The 18,473-nt window shown below is 36.6% G+C and overlaps 1 pseudogene; it reads right to left on the bottom strand.

Moving 5' to 3' along the window:
* Window positions 1-16,670: 16,670 nt before the first annotated feature.
* LOC144367247 (olfactory receptor 14C36-like) lies at window positions 16,671-17,608 on the bottom strand (annotated as a pseudogene).
* Window positions 17,609-18,473: the final 865 nt, after the last annotated feature.

Below are 18,473 nucleotides of genomic sequence, written 5' to 3'. Positions count from 1 at the left end.
CATCTGTAAGAAATACAGTGTTCCTTCTTTTGAAATAACTCACACTTGCCCTTGGGCATAACATAAGATCTTTTCAAATTAGGTAATCTTTACATAAATATTTACTAATGATTCATACCATGGCAAAATCTGCTCTGGATACTGGTTTTAGTAAAAGAGGTAAATTATCATCTTTAAAACATAATTTAAGTATTGTGAAGGAAAAATAAAATGGTACATATGTAAAAAGTCAAATAAACATGAAAAATTTTGAAAGGTATATATGATGAGACTAATCAGGCTTCTTTATGGAAATCTTCCAGGTTTTTCACCTTCTATCCTGGATTCTGGGATCTTCAGGAGTTTTGGTTGATCATCCCAGAACATCCTGTCACATACAGATGGGACATAAACATGGGTTTAAATCTAGAAGTTGCATAGAACTATAGAGACATTTTCTTTTTAAAAAATGTTTTAATTTTCTGTGTGTGTCGTGCTGAGTGTTGAACCCAGAGTCTGGTGCATGCGAGGCCAACACTCCATCAACTGTGATATGTCCCTAGTGCTCTTTCTTTATTATGGTTTTTAACACTAAACCACCTACTGCTTTTCTTTCTCCAATAGAACTTAGAAAATTCTCCACAAGTATTTTGAATTATAGGAACTTACTTCATGTCCTCTTTTCCTTGTGTGATTTTTGTATAGTTTGATAAATTCATCTCAATTCAACTTTCTTTTTTCATATTCCAGTCAATATCAGGAAACTTCTAATTATGGAGAACTGATGCAAAATCATGTATAAATACAATAAAATAAATGTACAAAGCACCACCTGTTTTTTACAAAGGGCCTGAGACAATTTCAGTAGATTCTAAATATATGGTGATTTTTGAAGCTGGATTTTTTTTTAAATATGGCTTAGATTGCATAGGTTGAATTTAAAATTTTATGTGGTTCAGTATGACATCCTTATTTTAAGGGGCAAAATACCCATAGAGGATTCCCTCTTAAAGACAATAAGATGAAGGTATGAATAACAGAAAGGGTTGGTAGAAGTGAGAGTCAGGACAATGTGTGTGAGGAGAACTAGCATGTTTTAACTCCAAGAACATGAAGAGGGACTGCCCAGGTGCTTTCTCTGCACGTGAAAAATCCAGGACTTTTTATTTTTTGTATTTCTCTTGATAGTGTTTCAAATAATTAAATATATGACAAATAGATCATTTCAAAACTGCTTAAAGAATTTTTGATTTGAAAGATTCAATAATTAATTATTTCTAAATTACATTTTCCTTATTGGGAAATTGATTAGTATCTTTGATAAGCCATTGAGGAATGCTGAGGTACATATAATCCTAAAATTGAAATATACTTCCAAATGTTGCACAATTTGAAATTTATATTGATACCACCAGACACACACATCCTTATAGTCATACTTAATATATACTCAGTAAAAAATGTTAAGAATACAATTGAAAATTTGGGCACAGTGACACATACTTGTAATCCAGCAGCTCAGGAGGCTGAGACAGACTCAAAGCTAGCCTCCCAACTTGTCAAGACTATGTCTCAGAATAAATAATCAAAAGGGCTGGGATGTGGCTCAGTGGTTAAGCAACCCTGGGTTCAATCCTTGAAACCCCAAAGCAAAAAGTAAAAAATGAATAAGTGCAAAAATGTATTGTGATCAAAAGAAAGGGTTGAGATTAATTTTCAAACTATTCCAATGAAAATTGTGTTCTACATTAAATATATTATTTCCCACAGTTATTTACATATGTGCATATTTATCAGTTGTATAAAAACATTCCTATCTACCTAACTATCCTATACCATATTTTGCATTTTGTCCTTGTTGTCTTAATGTGAGTGTGTTTATTTTTCTCTGTAATTTTACAAGTATGCTATAAGGAATAGTAATCTGAAGAAGAGACTTTTAAACTATCCAGAATCAGCGTGAAGAATTTTCACACTATACTTGCATACACTGTGCAGACCTCCTGAAGGTCCCTGTGTTCCTATTGCAGCAGTGGCAATCACCCCCCAAAACCATAGTGCACTTTTAAGGAGTCTCCATGCTTGCTGTGTTCTTCTCAGAATTAAAACTTTTCCTGGACTAGCTGACTCTTTGGATGACACTGTAATTTGCTGAACAGAATAAAAGTGAAGCTCAGATGCATTTAAACTCTAAGTGCTTATTACTCACTCCTGAGTGTCACTTGTTGTCAACATGGAACAGAACCATGTCTCCCCTTGCTTCTCCCATCAATGGTATCTGCAGCTAGGGTGAATCTGTCCAGTCAGCACAGTGCTATGTAGGATGTGGGAAGCTCAGTCATCTCTGCTTTATGTGAACCTGGTGCCTGGCCAGTTGGAGCAGGGCCCCCAGGAGCCCAGAGCTCAGCCTGCAGAGACAGCAGGAGGCCTGAGCACAGCCCCAAGAAGCAGCTCCTCCAGAGCCCAGGAGAGAGGACCTGGCCATGTGCCAGCATGGACAGTGAAACTGCTCTGCCACACATGGCTGTATGTCATTACTGAGAAGTGAGTAACACTGAAAAGACTGATGGTTCTCCCTGTGTGTTTTCATCTCTGGCCTCCTGTCCTCATTATTAATTAAGGGTGTTGGTATGGATCAGGTAACATCAAGGCTGGTGAGAAACTCTCACTCACTCACCAACTTGTAAGTGGGAAACAGTTCACACTGTAGTTCAGCATAAAAATTTCTTATCATTGACATGAAATTCACATGACATAAAGTTTACCTTTGTGACAGTTCATGGTTATAAATGTACTGATATTTACTACATTACCAAGTTGTAGAACATCCAAATGCAACTTGTTCCCAGATACTTTTATTACTTTGGATGAACCATCTAATCTGTTACACATGGTCTAACAAACACTAGAAAACTCTAGTTATATTCTGTACCTCTGAAATTATATATTTGTGAAATTTTATATAAATAAAATCATTCAATATATGTTCTAGCTTGACTTTCCCTAACTTTTTCAAAATCATTCCACCTTGTACAGGCATTGTTTGTACTTAGGATGAAGGACATTCTGTTACAAGTACATTCCACGGATCTTTAAATCAGCACATCTATCTGTGGACTTATTTCTCCTCAATCTGGTAATATAATGTGACTGAATTATTGTGTATTATAAGTTAGGCCATTTGGTCATCTCTCGTATACACTCTGCACTCTACATGATTATGATGAAGAACTGTGTCAGATTTGCATGGCTGTGACCAAAATACCTGGTTAAAAAACAAAAAACACACCCACAATAAACAAAAACCAACCAATTTGGGAAAGCATATTTTGACTCAGGGTTTCAGAGTTTTAGTCTATCTTTGGCCAATTTCATGACTTTGTGCCCATGGTGGGGGCACACTGAGGACCAACACAGCAGAGGGAAGATGCTCAGCATATGGCTCCAGGAAAGCAAAGACAGGGAAGAAGAATGAGGGTTAGGGTTAGAGGAAAGCTATCAGGGATTAATCCCAGTGGGCCACTTTCTTCAGCAATGTCCCAAATGCCTAAATCTACCACCCAGTCAATTCATTCAAATTAAGATGGATTGATTAGGTTGCAGCTCTCATAATCCTATCATTCTACCTTTTAAAATTCTGTCTCATTTCAGGAACTTTTTGAGATACCTCACATTCCATCCATAATGTTTCAACCCAAGACCTTCAAAACTCATGTCCATTTCACAATGCAAAATGAATTTAGGCCATCTGCAACTGTCTGTTAGTCATAATAATTCCAACTTTATCCTAAAGTTTGAGGCAAATATATCACCTAAAACTGAAGGTGAAATCTTGGTTTTGAGGCCCCATAAAAATCAAAAGCAAGTTACATGCATCAATATCCACTGTAGAACATAAACCTTCTTATTCCAAAAGGACTTAGTAGGGCTGTGGAAAGAATGGGTGATGTAGAGGAAATATAAAACCAGCTGAGAAAATAACTCCATCTGTAATTCCTCATGTAACAGCTAGCACTCTTGAGTGCAAGAATATTTCCAAAATGTTTGGTAATTCCTTCCCTTTGGTATTTCCAGGTGCAGAGCACAGGGTCTCTCTTTGCCTTTTCTTGGCAGAGAGTTTATGCTACTGGTAACTATTAATGTCTTGGGATTCCATGCCAACTTTGGCTTCACATTCACAGCTTCAACTATTCACCCTGTCAGGGGGAGCCTGTAGGGCCCCAAACTATACTACAGTTCACTTGGTCTACCAAGCCTTTCTTTGAATTGATGGTGGAAGGCATTAATTTCAGCACCCTGCATTCCTGTAGAGCTGGCACAATGTAAATGATGCTAAAGCCTGATGCCACCTCACCATAGTTGGGTCCCCCAAATTATTACAATGGTGGTTTCTGACTGTCTTCCTTGCTTAGCATGGTAAAACAACTTCTTGTGCCCGCTGTGCAAACAGGGTGGCCACAAGACACTTCTCAAGGGAATATTCCTTTCTACATTCTTGAGTGTGCAATAGGTATGGTCTTACAAATTTATTAAATGCTCTCAGCTCCTTTCCTATTGAACAGGTATGAAATACTTTGCATCTCTTTAGGGCTTGCAGTCAGTTTACAACCACTCAGTTTTTGGATCCAACTTTTAAAATGATGTCTTTAAAATTCTGATCAAATCTAGCTTTTAACTCTACTGATACAAACAAGTGATTCCTTGCAGTTGATATAATACTCTAAAGTCATTGATATAAGTATTCTAAAGAATTTATGAAGGTGGAAAAAGTCAGATGGTTCTGGTATAACTCTCAGTTGTGAATATTATCTTAAAAGTCTCTATAGAATAAGTTTCTACATTGCCTTGTTGATTGCTAAACTTTCATTATACTTCTAACTCTGTACTGGGCTCAGGCTTGGTCTTCTGCAGCTTTCATCCCACAGACACTGACACTCATAACCATGGGAGATGGTGATGTGCATCAGGTTTGTGATTGTCTCATGGTGGTTGTGTGCTGCTTGCAGTGGGAACTCCCTGAGCAAATACACAGTTGAAGATTCCCCAGTTGCTATAGTGACACTCTGCCTATGAAAAATCAAGGCAAAGGCTCAGAGTTATCAGTCTGAACCTTGAAACTGAGATACTATCTCCCAGGGATCAGAGATTCTGAGCATAGATAACAAGAACCACAATGTCTCATTGGTAGTGGGAGCCTCACACCTGCCTGCTTTGTGGAAATTTTTCCACAAATAAATTTTTATGATAAAACCTACAAAACAAATGTGCTGAACCAGCTCAGGGTCACTCATCTCAACCAGAGATGAGTGTCCCACCTGATCCCAGCATTCTCTCTGAAGGTTTTTGTGTGTTTTTTAAAAATCTCTGGTCATCCCTGTGTGGAATCTGAATTAATGGTCATGGAGGTGGCAACTCATGTACTCTTAAATATTGTTTCCTTATTAGAGTAAACCTAGTATTTTATGAAAACTGGCTTAATAAATAGACCTAATATTTCAGAAAAGTTGGCTATCCAAAATATATCTTTGACATAATGATATTACTATAAAAATATGCTTTTTGGCTCATGACTAATACTCAAAGTAAATTTTTTTAGCAACTTCTGCATATGATTTATACCACACCAATTGATGGGTCTTTGCATTATTTCACACACAATGTGAGCTATAATAAAGTCCTTATATCAATATTTTTTGTTCATCTCCTTTGACTCAAGGTTTTCCAAATAAAACATATGTTAAATATCCAAAAATGTACCCTAGAGAATGCGTCTCAATAGGACTGGTGGTTGCAATTCAATTTCTTTCCTCCTTTATGTGTTAAATTTAAACTTCATTTATGTGGACACCTCAACTCATGAAAAACTCATAAAATTAGATGCAGGAAGCCATAGTTGAAGAGGAAATGCATGTCAAGGTGGAGTTTGCTGAATTTATCTGGAGTTCTCCAAAGGTCTTTGCCTCTAGCAGGAAACATTGGAGCAGTGAGAACCAGAAACCATGGACATAGTGTGTGGATGGAGCCTCAACTCTGGTGGATCATATAGAGGAAGTCAAGCCTTCCCACATCAGGCAGCATTGGGGTGTTTGGCTCCTACTGCAAGTATTCTCTTGACTGAAAATTTAAGAAATGCCTTTATTAATCAATCATATATATTATTATATTTTCCTAGGTAATAAATACATTTTTATTTTTAATCCACATTTTTCTATTAGTGTTTTGGTGAACAAAATTGATTGTTTAGAATTTGGAGTTGAATACACTGATTGTTTTTTAGTATAAATATTTTTTTCTCATTTTGTTATATCAGTACTCCTAGGTAACTTGATATGGAGTCTATGTCAGTCATAATTAAAAATGAACAAGGCACATGCCAATAAGAACACTAAAGTGTTTGGAGAGAAATAACTCATGTGAGATGATGAGCTGCCACAAACTGGGCACAGGGGTACATACCTGCAATCCCACACATGAGGAGGCTGATGAACATTGATCACAGGTTTGAAGCCAGCCTCAGAAACTCCTGGAATTCCTAAGCTACTTAGCAAGACTCTATTTTCTGTGATACAATGTGCACATTAGAAAGAAATTACTATGTGAGTCTTGAAGTAGGACATTATGTTTATTAGATGGTGGGTAGGAATAGCAGATAGAAAATCAGCTATGCATCCTTCAACATTTTGCAAAAGGTAGGGTACATTTTTATAGTCCCAAACTTCAAGCTACCTGTAAGTCAAAACCATAGTAACATGGGGAGTGAGTCAGAATTACCCAGTTCAGGGTACAGTACACAGCGCAAGAAAAATAGGATTTAAAATGAGAACAACTTACATATGTATTTCCTAATAATACACTGTGAAAGAATAATTGAAACTTTTTTAGTTTTATTTGTTGCCACACAGGCTGTGCTTGGCAGGAGGTGGTTCACATATGCAGGGTTTTCTCATGTGAGAAGCATTTTTTATATGCAATTGAGTCTGAGGGTAAAATGGAGTTTGTCTGGTCAAAGCATGTGTAGTTTGTCCCACAATAAAAACAGAAAAAAGTCTAGGATGCAGCCTTGGTTCAGTCCTGCTGAGCACAACAACAGCAACAACTACCAAAAAGATGGACAGAAATGCACCCAGAGGTTTACTTTGCAAATTCCAAAAAACTGAGAGAAATCTTCAAGTTTACATGGGTCAGACAATGAGGCTAGACAATTCCTGGCCACTTTTTCATAATGATCAGATATGACCCATTATCATAGTTATTACAGAAGTAAAATGTGTTGGAGGAAAACTCTTAGAAAGCTTACCTGCAACTCAGCCCCGAGTTTCTGTCCCCCATACTAGACCATCCTAGACATAATACAAGATTGGCAGCCATAACAGCTGGGGGAGCCCAAGGTGCTCTTCCCCAGTGGAAGGATTTTACCTTTGGTTCATGATGGGTGTAACCTTTGCTGTGTCTTTTCTTCATGGACAAGGAGTATCTTCCTTTTTTATATAAATTAAATGGAGAAAAGTATCATTGTGATTCTCTCTACAGTTTTTATTACAAAGTTTTAAAGATTTGATTTTTATATATTTTCAAAGTAATTAAATTGACACAATTTTGTATCACAGTTTGACAGCAGATTATGTGGATATACATTATCTTCATGTTTTATTTGTAAAGATTTTCTCTGTGACAGTAATTGATGAAACTTTAATATATATATCACCAGAAATTTTTTCAGAAAATATATTGGATCAAATTTATATACTAAAACGAATTGATAAAATTAAACATTTATGAAGGATCTGTGGCAATAATAAGGTAAATCACAAAAAAAACTATGCTATAAAATAACTGAGATCTAGTAAGGTGATAATAGGGTAGGCAGAGTAGAAGAGCATTTGATCTCATTTAACTCCACTCAATGAAATGAGGATAATGCTGAAAAGCATTTTTATCATTTCCCTGAGAACAACTGTCTTCGCATCACTCTCTCACAGTTTCCTTTACCTGTTTGTACCTGAGACTTTATGTAAGATGCTTTAAGAAGAGAGAAACACTCATGGCAAAGGCAGAGAACTGTGTCCTGGACTGTGTCAGAGGTCACTGAAGGCCATCTTTTACACACATGATGGGACTGAGGAAAACTGAAATCATGAGGATGGGAGAGGTGCAGGTGGAGCAGGCCTCCCTGACTCTCTGGACCTTGTTGCTGGTGGTGTTAGAGCAGGAGAGCTGCAGCAGAGAGGGGACATCACAGAAGAACTGAGGAACCACATTTGATGGTAGAAGGACAGCTGGAATGTGTTTCCAGTGTGCACACCTGCATACAGCAGACCACTGAGCAGGGAAGCCAGGGTCATTCGGACACAAAACTGAGGGTTCATGATAAGGGGGTAATGGAGGGGCTGGAAGATGGCCACATAGTGGTCCCAGGCCATGATGGTGAGAAACAGAAGTTCAAAACATGCACAAAAAATGACCAAGAAGATTGTATTGCACAGCCAGGCACTGAAATGGCCCTGTTGCCAGTGAGAGAGTTGACACAGGCATTGGGGACAGTGATGGAAATAGTTTTCCTAACAATTTACCCAGGTAGGTCAGTGGGAATACTGTGAAATAAAAAAAACTCAGATTACAAATATCAGGAGAGCCCCGTGGGGGAAATTCAGTAACCATGGTGGCATTCGCCATTTAGTGGAAATTCTGGTTGTCTGTGAAGATAAAGAGAGAAGAAAATGAAAGAAAAATTATGATTAACACACGTTCTTGGGCCTGGGTCTATAGTTCAGTGGTAGAGCACTTGAATAGAACGTGTGAGCCACTGGGATTGATTCTTAGCACTGCATATAAATTAAAAAAAATAAATAAAAATGTTCATAGACAACTGAAACATATTTGAAAAATAATACAGTTAGTTTACACATTCATGTCCAAATGTTTTCTTGTACTTTTCAGTATCTTTCCCTGAAGAGGAAGGTACTCTTGGTTTTCTGATGTGTTTACTCATTTCTGAGCAGAGTGCACCTCCCAGTTCAGGTGTGGAGGTCTGCAGCCCAGGGTCTGGGCCTGATCTGCAGAGCTTGTCTTCAGCTCTCCATCAGGCCTCCATTACCTCCTGAGACTTCATGCAGAGCACTCCAGGACTGCCCACCTCCTCTTCCCCATGAACATGTGTGTCACCATGCATTTCTTTTGTTCTCCATTTTAGTCACCTTCATTTTATTTCATTAATATAATTGTCCAAGTTATTTTCTCATTTTTTCCACATTTAATAATTTGAATCACGTTTTTTTTTAATTTTTTTAGGTAGGAAATGATTCATAATTTTGGAGTATTTATTCTCATGAAGAAAAATAAAATTCTCATGAGGAAAGTTCTCCAACACACTTTCCCATTCGAAGCTCACAGGTCTGGTTTTACAGTAAACTCAGAGGACATGACTACACCTGGCTTTTCTGCAGTCCTCTACTCTCTCTGCTGCTCCCCAGGACATGAGTGGTGCTGTCTCATGGTCACACACAATCAGACAGGCACCTGTTCCTGTTCCCACTGGGACTCTCTTTTCTTCTCCAACAGATCAGAGTAAGGTCTTCATAGCCTCCTGCTGACATTCTCCTAAACTTCTACTTTTACTCTGTTGTGTTTTTATTTCATGTTCAGCACCATGAAGTTAAAGATTCCTTTGTCTAAAAATCAATTTGCCTTAGTCTTGACACCTTATATTATATTTCTTTCTTCCTTTTTATTTTAAATAGCTTTATTTTGTTTATTCAATTTATTTATTTGTTTATTCAATGTATTTGTTCAATTTGTTTATTTATTTCAATATATTTATTTTGTTTATTTCTTTTTATGTGTTGCTGAGGATTGAACCCAATGCCTCACATGTGCGAGGCAAGCACTTTGTCACTGAGCCACAACCCAGCTCTATATTTTTTCTTCACAGTTTAATAATCATACAAAAAATTCTGACCAAATACACTGAAAGGAAGATTTCACTCATAGTTCAACACTTTTGTAACAGCTCAGACCACTTCAATCCCAGGTCACGTCCATCATAATCTCCTCAAGCCTCTGTCATCCTGGGTTTAACCTTGACAGGTTAAACACACTCACCCTTAGTAAAATGACCTTCCTGCTAAGCCTGCCTGGGCTCCTCTGGAAATATGTGTGTCTCCTGGGATAGATATTGGGTGGCCAGACACAGGTAGGGTGCTGCTCTTGCACACTGTGGGTGAAGTTCAAGGGATCCTACTCAGCCTATGAAGTAGGACAAAATATATAATCTTGAAAAGAACACACAGTGATAATGATAAGAAACCATAAACAGAACATTCAAGAAATATGGGATAGCATAAAAAGACCAAATTTAATAGTTATTGAAATTGAAGATGCATAGAGTTCCAAACCAAAGGAATAAATGATCTATTTAATGAAATAATATTAGAAAACTTTCCAAACATGAAGAATGAATTGAAAATCCAAATTCAAGAAGCCTACAGAATGCCAAATGTACAAAATCACAAAAGATCGACACCAAGTCACATAATAAAAATGCACAACAATAAGGAGAGAATTTTAAAAGCCATGAGAAAAATGAATCAGATTACATATAAGGGGAAACCATTTAGGATAACTGCAGATTTTTTAACACAGACCCTAAAAGCTAGAAAATTCTGGAACAACATATATCAAGCTCTGAAAGAAAATGGATGCCAACAAAGAATGTATCCAGCAATATTAAGCTTTAGATTTGATGAAGAAATAAAAGCTTTCCATGATAAACAAAACTTAAAAGAATTTTTAGTTAGAAAACTGGCCTACAAGATATCCTTGAAAACATATTCCATGAAGAGGAAACAAACAAAACAACAACAACAAAAAAAAAAAAAACGATGAAATCAGCAGAGGGAGGTAGTACCCTAAAAGAAAAACTAATCAAAAAAGAAAATCAAGTCAAATTAAGTAAAAAGAAATAGATAAATATGGCTGAGAATACAAAACATGTCTCAATAATAGCCCTGAATGTCAATGGCTTAAACTCACCAATCAAAAGACATAGGCTATAAAATTGGATTAAAAAACCCCAACAATTTGCTGTCTCTAGGAGACTCATCTGATATAAAAAGACATCCAGACTGAAGATGAAAGGTTGGGAAAATCATACCACTCAAATAGACTGTGGATAAAAGCAGGGGTTTCCATCCTCATGTCAAATAAAGTAGACTTCAAGCCAAAGTTAATCAAAAGGGAAAAAGATGGAAATTACATACAGCTCAAGGGAACCATACCAACAAGCCATAACAATCATAAATATATATTCCTCAAACAAAGGAGCAGCTATGTTCCTCAAACAATTTTTCCTCAAGTTCAAGAATCAAATTGACCAAAACACAATAATCTTGGACAAATTTAACACACCTCTCTCATACCTGGATAGATCTTCCAAACAAAAATTAAATTAAAAAACTATAGATCTCAATAATACAATTAATAACTTTGACTTAAGTGACATATAGAGAATATTTCAACTGGAATCAGGTATATACACCTTCTTCTCAGCAGCACATGGATGCTTCCCTAAAATAGACCATATAATATGCCACAAAGCAACTCTTAGCAAATACAAAAGAGTAGAGATACTACCCTGCATTTTATCAGATCATAATGGCATGAAATTGGAAATCAATGACAAAATAAAAAAGATAAAAATTACTCCAACACCTGGACTGAACAATATGCTACTGAATGAACAATGGGTTGTAGAAGACATCAAGGAGGAAATTGAAAACTTCCTAGAGGTAAATGAGAACATAGACACAACATATTGAAATCTCTGGGAAACTATTAATGCAGTACTAAGAGGAAAGTTCATTGCAAGGAGCTCATTCCTTAAAAGAAGAACAAGTCAACAAATTAATGACATCACACTACATCTCAAAGCACTAGAAAAAGAAGAACAAATGAACACCAAAAGCAGTAGAAGAGAAGAAATTATCAAAATTAGAGCTGAAATCAATGAAATCAAAGCAAAAGAAACAACTGAAAAAACTGACAAACAAAAATTGGTTCTTTGAATAAATAAATAAAATTGACAGACCTTTAGTTATGCTAATGAGGAGAAGGAGAGAGAAAACTCAAATTACTAGCATATGAGATGAAAAAGATAATATCACAACTGATACTACAGAAATACAAAGGATAATTAGAAATTATTTTGAAAACATATACTCCAATAAAGTAGAAGATATGGCAGGCATTGACAAATTCCTTAAGTTATACAATCTGCCAAGAATGAACCAGGATGATATACACAATTTGAACAGACCAATATCAAGTGATGAAATGGAAGACACCATCAGAAGTCTATCAAACAAGAAAAGCCCAGGTCTGGATGGATACACAGCCCAATTCTACAAGACCTTCAAGGAAGAAGTAACACCAATATTCTTCAATTTATTTCACTAAATAGAAAAAGAGAGAGCACTGCCAAATTGATTTTATGATGCCAATCTCATCCTGATTCCAAAACCAGGCAAAGATACATCAAAAAAAGAAAACTTTAGACCAATATCTCTAACAAACATAGATGCAAACATTGTCAATAAAATTCTGGCAAATAAAATACAAAAACATGTCAAAAACATCGTACACCAAGATCAAGTTGGGATTCATGCCAGGGATACAAGGTTGGTTCAACACGTGAAAATCAATAAATATAATTCATCACATCAATAGACTTATAGATAAGAAGCATATGATCACGTCATTAGATGCAGAAAAAGAATTTGACAAAATACAGCACCCCTTCATGTTCAAAACACCAGGGAAACTAGGGATAATAGGAACATATCTCAACATCATAAAGGCTATCTATGCTAAGCCCCAGGCCAACATCATTTTAAATGGAGAAAATTGAAGGCATTGCCTCTAAAAACTGAAACAAGACAGGGATGCCCTCTTTAACCACTTCTGTTTAATATAGTTCTTGAAACATTGGCCAGAGCAATAAGACAGATGAAAGAAATTAAAGAGATACATGGGAAAACAAAAACTCAAATGGGCACTAATTGCTGAAAATATGATTTTATACCTAGAAGATCGAAAAAGCTCCACCAGAAAACTTCTAGAACTAGTAAATGAATTCAGCAAAGTAGCAGGATATAAAATCAGTACTCATAAATTAAAGGCATTTCTGTATATCAGTGACAAGTACTCTGAGAGGGAAGTGAAGAAAACTACCCCATTTACAATAGCCTCAAAAAACAAAAATACTTGGCAATCAATTTAATGAACAAGGTGAAAGATCTATATAATGAAAACTATAGAACACTAAAGAAAAAAAATCAAAGAACACCTTATAAGATGGAAAGATCTACCTTGCTCTTAGATAGGCAGAATTAATATTACCAAAAGCACTATACATATTTAATGCAATTCCAATCAAAAGCCCAATGATATTCCTCATTAAAATAGAAAAAGCAATCATGAAATTCATCTGTACAAATAAGAGACCCAGAATAGCTAGAGCAATCCTTAGCAGGCATAGTGAAGCAAGTGGCATTGCTATACCAGACCTTTGACAAAATACAGCCTAAAACATACTACAGAGCAATAGTAACAAAAACAGTATAGTATTGGCACAAAAACAGACTTGTAGACCAGTGGTATAGAATAGAGGACACAGAGACTAACCCACAAAATTACAATTATATTAGACAAAGGTGCCAAAAAATGCATTAGAGAAAAGATGGCCTCTTCAAAATATGGTGCTGGGAAAACTGAAATTTTATACACAACAAAAAGAAATTAAATCTCTTTCTCTCACCATGAAAAAAAAAACTTTAAAAAAATTCAAAACTTCAACTCAAAGTGGATCAAGGATCTAAGAATTAAACCACAGTCCCTGTGCCTTACAGAAGAAAAGTAGGCCCTAATCTTTATCATGTGGGATTAGGTCCCATCTTCCTTAATAAGACACCTATAGTGCAAGAATTAAAACCAAGAAACAATAAATGGGATGGATTCAAACTAAAGAGTTTTTTCTCAGCAAAAGAAACAATCTTTGAGGTGAATAGAAAGCCAACATCTTGGGAGAAAATTTTTATCCCTCATACATCAGATAGAGCACTAATCACTATGGTATATAAAGAACTAAAAAAGCTAAACACCAAAAAGCAAATAATCTAATTAATAAATGGGCCAAGGACCTGAGCAGACACTTCTCAGAAAAGGATATACAATCAATAAACACATTTATGAAAAAATGTTCATCACTGCTAGCAATTAGACAAATGCAAATCAAAACTACTCTAAGCTCTACTATCCCCCCTCCCCTCCCCTCCCATCTTCTCTCTCTACCCCATCTACTGTAATTCATTTCTCTCCTTGTTTATTTTCCCATTCCCCTCACAACCTCTTATATGTAATTTTGTACAACAATGAAGGTCTCCCTCCATTTCCATGCAATTTCCCTTTTGTCTCCCTTTCCCTCCCACCTTATGTCTCTGTTTAATGTTAATCTTTTTCTCCAGGAAAGGTAGCAGAATACAACAGTTAATAATATGGCATTATGTAAAAATGTGGATGTGTAACCGATGTGATTCTGAATCTGTATTTGGGGTAAAAATGGGAGTTCATAACCCACTTGAATCTAATGTATAAAATATGATATGTCAAGAGCTTTGTAATGTTTTGAACAACCAATAAAAAAATTGAAATCGGAAAAAAAAACTAAGTTTTCAGCTCTCTCCTTTAAGAATGGCAGCTATTGGGCTGGGGATGTGGCTCAAGCGGTAGCATGCTTGCCTGGCATGCGTGTGGCCCAGGTTCGATCCTCAGCACCACATACCAACAAAGATGTTGTGTCCGCCGAGAACTAAAAAATAAATATTAAAAATTCTCTCTCTCTCTCTCTCTCTCTCTCTCTCTCTCTCTCTCTCTCTCTCTCTCCTTTCTCATTCTCTCTTAAAAAAAAGAATGGCAGTTATTATGCATACAAACAACAATAAGTGTAGGGGAGAATGTGGAGGAAAAGGCACACTCATACATTGATGGTGGGATTGCAAATTGGTGCAGCAGATATGGAAAGCAGTGTGGAGATTCCTTGGAAAACTTGGAATGGAACCCCCATTTGACCCAGCTATACCTCTTTTCAGTCTAAACCCAGAGGTCTTAAAAATAGCATACTACAGGGGCACAGTCATATCAATGTTTATAGCAGCACAATTCACAATAGCTAAACTGTGGAACCAGCCTAGACGCCCTTCAGTAGATGAATGTATAAAAATGTGTGGCATATGTACACAATGGAATATAACTCAGCAGTAAACAAGAATAAAATCATGGCATTTGCAGGTAAATGGATGACATTGAAGAAGATAATGATAAGTTAAGTTACCCAATTTCAAAAAAACAAATGCCAAGTGTTCCCTTTGACATAAGGAGACTGACCCATAGTGGGTAGGGAGGGGGGCATGGGAGAAAAAGATGAACTCTACATAGGACAGAGGGATGGGAGGGGAAGGGAGGGAGCAGGGTGTTAGCAAGGATGGCAGAATGTGATGGACATCATTATATAAAGTACATGTATGAAGACATGAATTGGCATGAACATACATTATATACAACTAGAGATATAAAAAAATGTGCTTTATATGTATAATAAGAATTATAATACATTCTGCTGTCATTTACTTAAAAAAATAAAAAATGTGTTCTATATGTGCAGTAGAGATCGTAATGCATTCTGCTGTCATACATAACAACTAAAATTAAAATAAATAAATAAATAAATAAATAAATAAATAAATAAATAAATAAAACACTACCAACAACAACAATATAAAAACAAAATGACTATCACAAATAAAGATAGAGGTTTACATTACAAATTCGAGAAAAATGAGAGAAATGTAAGAGTTGGCATGGCCCAGACACATGTGTCAGACAACTATCGTCCATTTCTCCATGATTATTAGGACTAAGTCATTAGCACAACACTACAGAAGTAAGATTTGTGGAAGAGAAACCATCAGAAAACTGTCCTCAGTTCATGGACATAATCAAATACTGGCCCTGTCATGGCCAAAGAAGCACAGGCTGCTGTTCCCTGTGGAAAGTTGTGAATGTTGGGACATGGGGTGCATTAACAATTGCTCTCTCTTTACTTCACAGAAAGGAGTCTCTTCTTCTTGCCTGGTCCAGATGGAGAAAAATATTACTGTGAAATTCTCTACATTTTGGCTATAACTTCTTTAGGATTTGATTTTTTATATATTTTTAAAGTAAGTAAATTGACAAATTATGTATCACAGTGTTTACAAGTAGTTTCTACACTGTTCTGAATAAAAGCAAATTATATAAGAATAAGTAATCTCCAGATTTGATAGGTTTTCTTTAGTGACAGTATTTGATATAGGTAATTGACATAAGGGATGATTCTTTAAAATATATAACCACCCATGATTTCAGCAAATATATTGGATTATATTTAATCATTAAAAGATGCATTGATGAAATTACACAATCTATGAAGGAACCCTTGAAATGATATGGTAAGTCATAGAAATATACCTTACGAAATAAATCAGCTTCTAATAATGAAATAGAAAGATAGACAGTGTAACTTGTAAAGTTCAAATCTGAAGAGTACTGTATCTAATTAAGAACCATGATCAATTAAATTAGGATGATGCTGAATGGCATCTTTATAATTTCTCTGACAACAACTGTCTTTGCATTACTCTCTTCACAGCTTCCTTTAACTGTTTGTTCCTGAGGCTGGAGAGGAGAGGATTCAGAAAGGGAGGAACTGTGGTGTAAAAGGCAGACAGAACCATGTACTGGAGTGTGTCAGAGGTTGCTGAAGGCCTCAGGTACACACCTGAGCCAGAACTGAAAAAGACAGACACCAGGAGAATGTGAGGGGTGCAGGTGGGGAGAAGACTTTCCCTTGGGCTCTGGTGGGAAATTTCAGCACAGAGAAAAATATGCAAATGTATGTCATGGCAATAAAAAGAAAGCAACCACCACAAATGACCACAGTAGAGACAAGAATAAGGACCCTGTTGCTGGTGATGTCAGAGCAGGAGAGCTTCAGTAGAGAGGGGACATCACATATGAACTGGTGGACCATGTTTGACTGGCAGAAGGACAGCCAGAATGTGTTCCCAGTGTGCACACCTGCACACAGCAGACCACTGAGTAGGGAAGCCAGGGTCATGTGGACACAAAACTGAGAGTTCATGATGAGTGGGTACTGGAGGGGCTGGCAGATGGCCACATAGCGGTCCTAGGCCATGATGGAGAGAATCAAAATCTCTATGTATGCACAAAAAAGGACCAAGAAGATCTGTGTTGTACAACCAGTCACTGAAATGACCCAGTTGATAGTCAGAGAGTTGACAAAGGCATTGGGGACAGTGATGGGAATGAAGCACATGTCCAAGATGGACAGGTTCCTGAGGAAGAAGTACATGGGCGGATGCAGATTCTGGTCAGCAGTGGTGACAATGATGATTAGAAGGATCCTTAACAAGGTACCCAGGTAGGTCATTGGGAATACTGTGAAATAGAGGAAACTCAGATCCCAGCCATCAGGAGAGCTCAGGAGGAGAAATTCAGTTACCATGGTGACATTGGCCATTTGCTGGAAATTCTAGTTGCCTGGTAAGATAAATAGATGAGAGAGGAAGGAAAAAATAATTAATACAATTATTTTACATATTTATGTCCAGATTGTTTTCTTTTATTTTGCATTAGCTTTCTCTGTAGAGAAAAGGTCTCTCTTGTTTTTCTGATATTTTTTAATCATTTTTAAGCATAGTGCACCTCCAAATGCAGGTGTGGAGGTCTGCAGCCCATTGTCTGCATGTGGCCTTCAGGGCTTGTCTTCAGCTTCCCCATCAAGGCTCCTCTGACTTCCTGAGACTCTCAAGCAGAGTACTAGCAAGTATTGGTCATTTTCTCTCCTGTTTGAGCACCTGTGTGACAGTGCATTCTTTAATGTTCTGTAATTTGATTACCTCATTGTCTTCCATAAATGCAATTTCACCACTTTTTTGCCTTTGTATCCACACTAAATAATTCAAATTATAATTTATAAATATTTTTTGTAGATATGGTTTCAGAGACTTTATCATCATGAACATGAAAATCTCACACATGCTCAGCCAGACCTGTTTCAGCCCCCCGCAGGGCTATTTTTCTCTCCAGTAGATCAGTGTAAGGTCTTTAGAGACTGACATTCTACTAAACTTCTAATTTTTACCTTAATATGTTTTTACTCAGTGATCAGCACCATAAAGTTGAAGATTCCTTTGCCTAGACAATTATTGTTCCTTTTCTTTTTGACACCTCCCTTTATGTACCAATCTTCTTAAATTTATCATAAGTGAACAAAAAGATACTGACTGCATACCCTAAAAAGAATGTTTTGCTTATACTTATAGCACTCCTGCAGCACCTCAGCCTGGTTCAATCCTTTGTCACCAAAATCATTATCTCCTCAG

Source organism: Ictidomys tridecemlineatus, chromosome 1 (assembly GCF_052094955.1).
Source record: "Ictidomys tridecemlineatus isolate mIctTri1 chromosome 1, mIctTri1.hap1, whole genome shotgun sequence".
In the NCBI taxonomy this organism is placed as follows: domain Eukaryota; kingdom Metazoa; phylum Chordata; class Mammalia; order Rodentia; family Sciuridae; genus Ictidomys; species Ictidomys tridecemlineatus.
This window is presented reverse-complemented; position numbering and strand designations above follow the sequence as displayed.